Genomic DNA, 6603 nt, shown 5'->3' with positions numbered 1-6603 from the left:
AAAATCTAAAGACACATATTAATTAAACTCTTAAATATATTAATATAAGGATGTAGAAAAAATGATAGTAATAGACTAATAGATTTTGTATTTAAACAAATTGATTTAATGATTTACTAAAAAATAATCAATTTAAATTGGTCAATTATAAATTCTTAAATAAAATTTATATTCGTGATGAATTTAATATTGTATCACATTGAGAATATAGTAGAAAATCAAAAAATAATTTACTAAAAAGTAATTATGATAGATAAAATAAATAAGAAGAGAAGAGCAATATATTTATGAAATCATAGTTGTCATTCCCCTGAAATTAAAATAAGAGAAGCTGGTATTAATGTTTAATGTCTCTGTCAAGTAAAGCGAAACATTTTTGCTTGTTTTTTTGGGGTTAATACAGGTTGCATCTGATTACATTAATTATGAGTAGTTGTCATTAAAAAAATTTATGTGTAATATTACTTTTTTTTTTAATTATTAATATGTGGTTTAAGTTATTGCACATGAGTATTGGATAGTATAAGAAATGGTTCTCACATAACATAATAATTCATGTACTATTTGGTACATTTGCCGACATAAATAAGTGTTTATAAAACTTTTCTTATGATGTGATTTGATTGGTGTTATTCTGAAAATACTAATTGACAATAAGTCAATGATAATCTTCACTTTTTCAGTATTGTGGCTGGTTTTATTTTTTAATTAATTTCAGTGTCAAAATTTAAGAATTCAAACCGCCGTGATTGAAATACCAGAAATTCTAGAAAATTATGATGGAATATCTTGAAATCTAGTAGCTCGCCAATATCGAACTAGTCAAATAATAAATAATAAATAACTAAGCTCATTTTCTTTTAAGACCTCTTGTTCGAAAATACAAAAACCTCCCTTAGACAAAGAAAAGACTATAATTATTAGGAGAGAAATGTTGAAGAAAAATGTTAGCAGTCAATATATATATATATATATAGGAAGACTCGAATCCGCGATCTCTTAGATAAATATGAAAAAATTATACCATTTGAGCTATAACTCATAAAATTTAGAACTTAATTAATACCATATTCTTTGATATTACGAATAAAAATACGTTTAACTAGTGCACAATGCAACTTTTTTTCCGATGGTATTTTAAGACAATTGAACATTAACATCCTTTTTTTCTTTTCTTTTTTTGTGTTGTCTTAACATCCTTTGATAAAAGCCTAAGAATTAATCGTGACAGACGAGTTATATCTTATATATAAAGAAATGCAAGATTGTTCATGAAAAATCAAAATTTTGCCTTTAACATGAATAAAATATGGGCCCAAATATGTCGAGAAAAGATCCCTTGCCTCAATTAGCATACCATGCTAGTGATGATTAGAATTTAAAAAAAAAAAATACTACATATACATTTTTTAATATTATAATTTTCGGCCATACTTCCGTATGCTCTTATTTTTAGTGGATGAGTGTGTAGTGCAAGTGTGTTAATAGTACCTAGTGGTGTTAATATAATCCAAGACTCTAGGACTAGTCCTAAATTCTTCAATTTAATTTTAACTCACAGCCCTAAAATTATAAAAATACATCTTACAAGGTTCTGTCCCTAATGAAGTCCCAAAAAAATAATTGAAATAGGGTTGACCCTAAAAGTCTTAAACATGTCTCTGTCTTTTACTCTTTTCCTCTCGATGCCACCGTGTAGAGCAGAACTTACTTCTCGCTTCTCAGATTGAACATCATTGCTCTGTAGCTCGTTTTCGTCGTTCTGTAACTTCTTCTTCTTCTTCTTCTCTTTCTTTCTTATCTGCAATTTCAGTTTTCTACTCTTCTATCGCTTCTTGTTTTCATTTTGCAAAGAAAAAAAAGCATTCATTTTGGTGAATCAGTGTCATTTCCACATGTATTCCATCAATTTTCTTACGCTAACGTCGTCTTCTTCATTCCAACTTTTTAACTTCTGAGTTTCTCTCTTTTTAGCTTCTTCTTCTGGGTATCTCAAGAATCTTTGAGCAACTCCTACTAACTGCATGTTCCACTTTAATGGCTCAATCCCAACACTTGTTCATGCAGTGTTCTGACCTTCTAGGTAATCCATTGGAAAGTCATCACCTATCATGCCTAGTACCAAGAGCATGCTTACTAAACTTATTGTTTCCATCTTCGTTCCTTTTGTCCAGAGTTGCATTATTATTATGTTGTAAACTTGTAATAGGATGTGGCTATGTATGTATATAGTTTATTTATTTATATTATATCATGGCTGTCTTTTGATATATCTCACGTCTTAACGGTGACCCTTGGCTCTGAATTGAAGTCTGATTTTTCAAAATAACCATTGGGGCTATCGAAGTCTTGATTTAGTTAAGTATGTTTCATCGTTTAGGTGATATAGTTCAGTTTAGGGTAGCATCTTGTACCCGATATTTTAAGCCATCTTTATCAATATAATAGAAAATTAGAATAAACCGGTTTAGTAAAAATTTGATTGTTTGAAAAATTTGATTTGGAATATCGTTTTAGTTTTTGAAGAATAAACCAGTTTAGTAAAAGTTTGAATGTTTAGAAAATTTGATTTGGAATATTATTTTATTTTTTGACTTTGTAAATAGAGTTTATTTTGTAGACCTGGTCAATGAAGTTTTGATTGTTTAAATATGATAGAGATTATTGAAATAGAGATTGAAAAAGTAACAAAAAAAAAAAAGAGAATTATCCATGGGTTAACCCTATGATGTTTGGCCCATGAGGGCTTTTAGCCCTGCAAGGTTTTTTAAAAATTTGGTCCTATTGAGTATAAGGCCTTTTGTTCTTTTGGCCCTATAAAGTAGGGCCAAAGCCCTATAGAGCCAAGCATATTGACACTAATACATATTGGTAAGATAGAGGAGATCTTTTAAATCATATCAATTTTCCAGTTTTCCCTTTCATCTTTCACCTTCTACTCTCACACTCTTTATGATATAACTCACCAACTTTCCCCTTCTTCTTCTCCATTCTACTCTCGCACTCTTTATGATATAACTCACCAACTTTCTCCTTCTTCTTCTTCCTTCTGCTCTCTTAAGTCTATATACCATTCTATACTTTTCTCTTCTTCTATTTTCTTAAAACATGTCGGAATACTTGGATAAAGTCGGAATACTTGGATAAACCTCTCTACGAGAGAGTGACAACAAGGGGTAATAATACCCTATGACAACAGGGACCATCTTCCCTTTTTCAGAGAGGATCAACTTGATAATCGTATTCTTGATTCAGTACAACCTTGCCAAAGATAATTTGGGCGCGACACGTGCCATAAATATTTATGTACTTGACGATAATGGACTGCCATTTCTCGTGGTTGTAACAGCCCAGACCACCCGCTAGCACGATATTATCCGCTTTGGCACACAAGGCCTCACGATTTTGCCTTTGACGATAGGGATGATAGCCGAAGCCCCCCACACTCACTCGTCAAAACGCGTCATGCTAGGGAGAGGTATCCACACCCTTATAAGGCATGCTTCATTCCCCTCTCTAACCGATGTGGGCCTTACAATCCACCCCCTAAGGGAGTCCAGCGCCCTCGCTGGCACATCGATCCGGGTTCTGGCTCTGATACCATCTGTAACAGCCGAGACCACCCGCTAGCACGATATTGTCCGCTTTGGCACACAAGGCCTCACGGTTTTGCCTTTGACGATAGGGATGATAGCCAAAGCCCCCCACACTCACTCGTCAAAACGCGTCATGCTAGGGAGAGGTATCCACACCCTTATAAGGCATGCTTCGTTCTCCTCTCCAACCGATGTGGGCCTTACAGTGGTACCTAAAGATGGATCACAAAACTTACAATGTGAAAAGTGTGGTGCTACCGGCCATGTCAAAGAGGACTGTGTTGTTGATCCCAGTCAAAAATGGACAGTGGCAACTGGCAGATCAAAGAAAAGCTCTGTCAATGCACACAAGAAAGGACGCGGGCGTAGATAGCTTTGTTGGAAGAAGACAGTGGTGTTATCTTTGGTTCTTTGTTGTAATAGTTGTTTTAGTTAGTGCTTTCACTTGACTGCTTCTGTAGGACCAAATATTTTTTAGACTGATGTGAAAAATGAGAGGCAGAGAGAACAACAGTAAGGGTTTGATCAATAGTAAGGCTATCGAGATCTTGACTTAGTTAAGTATGTTTCATCGTTTGGGTGATATAGTTTAAGTTCAGTTTAGGGTAGCATCTTGTATCCGATATTTTAAGCCATCTTTATCAATATAATAGGAAATTAGAATAAACCAATTTAGTAAATATTTGATTGTTTGCAATATCGTTTTAGTTTTTGAAGAATAAACTAGTTTAGTAAAAGTATGAATGTTTAGAAAATTTGGTTTGGAATATTGTTTTATTTTTTGACTTTGTAAATAGAGTTTATTTTGTAGACCTGGTCAATGGAGTTTTGATTGTTTAAATATGATAGAGATGGTTGAAATAGAGATTGAAAAAGCAACAAAAAAAAGAGGATTATCCATGGGCTAGCTCTATGATGTTTGACCCATGAGGGCTTTTGGCCCTTCAAGGTTTTTTGAAAATTTGGCCCTATTGAGTATAGGGCCTTTTGTTCTTTTGGCCCTATAAAATAGGGCTAAGCATATTGACACTAATACATATTGGGAAGATAGATGAGATCTTTTAAATCATATCAATTTTCCAGTTTCTCCTTTCATCTTTCTCCTTCTACTCTCACACTCTTTATGATATAACTCACCAACTTCCCCCTTCTTCTTCCTCCCTTCTACTCTCGCTCTCTTTATGATATAACTCACCAACTTTCTCCTTCTTCTTCTTCCCTCTGCTCTCTTAAGTCTATATACCCCTCTATACTTTTTTCTTCCTCTATTTTCTTAAAATATGTCGGAATACTTGGATAAACCTCTCTACGGAAGAGGGAAGAGTGACTGTGTACGATCGGAATCAAAATGGGTAATAATACCCTATGAAAATAGGGACCATCTTTCTTTTTCCGGAGAGGATCAACTTGATAATCGTATTCTTGAGGTTTCCACAGAAGTTCAATACAACCTTGGCAAAGATAAATCGGAACGGGACACGTGCCATAAATATTTATGTACTTGACGATAATGGACTGCCATTTCCCGCAGTACCTAAAGATGGATCACAAAACTTACAATATGAAAAGTGCGGTGCTACTGGCCATGTCAAAGAGAACTGTGTTGTTGATCCCAGTTGAAAATGGACAGTGGCAACTGGCAGATCAAAGAAAAGCTCTGTCAATACACACAAGAAAGGACACGGGTGTAGATAGCTTTATTGGAAGAAAACGGTGGTGTTATCTTTAGTTCTTTGTTGTAGTAGTTGTTCTAGTTTTTGCTTTCACTTGACTGCTTCTGTAGGACCAAATATTTTTTAGATTGATGTGGAAAATGGGAGGCAGAGAGAACAACAGTAAGGACTTGATTGTTATCGAAGTCTTGATTTAGTTAAGTATATTTCATCGTTTTGGTGATATAGTTCAGTTTAGGGTAGCATCTTGTACCCTATATTTTAAGCCATCTTTGTCAATATAATAGGAAATTAGAATAAACCGGTTTAGTAAAAATTTGATTGTTTGAAAAATTTGATTTGGAATATCGTTTTAGTTTTTGAAGAATAAAACAGTCTAGTAAAAGTTTGAATGTTTAGAAAATTTGATTTGGAATATTGTTTTATTTTTTGACTTTGTAAATAGAGTTTATTTTGTGGACCTGGTCAATAGAGTTTTGATTGTGTAAATATGATAGAGTTTGTTGAAATAGAGATTGAAAAAGCAACCAAAAAAAAAAGAGAATTATCCATGAGCTAGCCCTATGATGTTTGGCCCATGAGAGCTTTTGACGCTGCAAGGTTTTTTGAAAATTTGTCCCTATTGAGTATAGGGCCTTTTGTTCTTTTGGCCCTTTAAAGTAGGGCCAAAGCCCTATAGGGCCAAGCATATTGACACTAATACATATTGGTAAAATAGAGGAGATCTTTTAAATCATGTTAATTTTTCGGTTTCCACTTTCATCTTTCTCCTTCTATTCTCACACTCTTTATGATATAACTCACCAACTTTTTCCTTCTTCTTCCTCCCTTCTTCTCTCACACTCTTTATGATATAACTCACCAACTTCCCCCTTCTTCTTCCTTCTTCTGCTCTCTTAAGTCTATATATCCTTCTATACTTTCTCCTTCCTCTATTTTCTTAAAACAAGTCAGAATACTTTGATAAACCTCTCCACGGGAGAGTGATTGTGTACGATCGGAATCAACAAGGGGTAATAATACTCTATGATAACAGGGACCATCTTCCCTTTTTCAGAGAGGATCAACTTGATAATCGTATTCTTTAGGTTTCCACAGAAGTTCAGTACAACCTTGCCAAAGATAATTCGGGCGGGACATGTGCCATAAATATTTATGTACTTGACGATAATGGACTGCCATTTTCCGCGGTACCTAAAAATGGATCACAAAACTTACAATGTGAAAAGTGCGGTGCTACCGGCCATGTCAAAGCGGACTGTGTTGTTGATCCTAGTAAAAAATGGACAGTGACAACTGGCAGATTAAAGAAAAGCTCTGTCAATGCACACAAG

The sequence above is a fragment of the Arachis ipaensis genome, chromosome B02 (assembly GCF_000816755.2).
Source record: "Arachis ipaensis cultivar K30076 chromosome B02, Araip1.1, whole genome shotgun sequence".
NCBI classification, from domain to species: domain Eukaryota; kingdom Viridiplantae; phylum Streptophyta; class Magnoliopsida; order Fabales; family Fabaceae; genus Arachis; species Arachis ipaensis.
Note: the sequence above shows the minus strand (reverse complement) of the source record.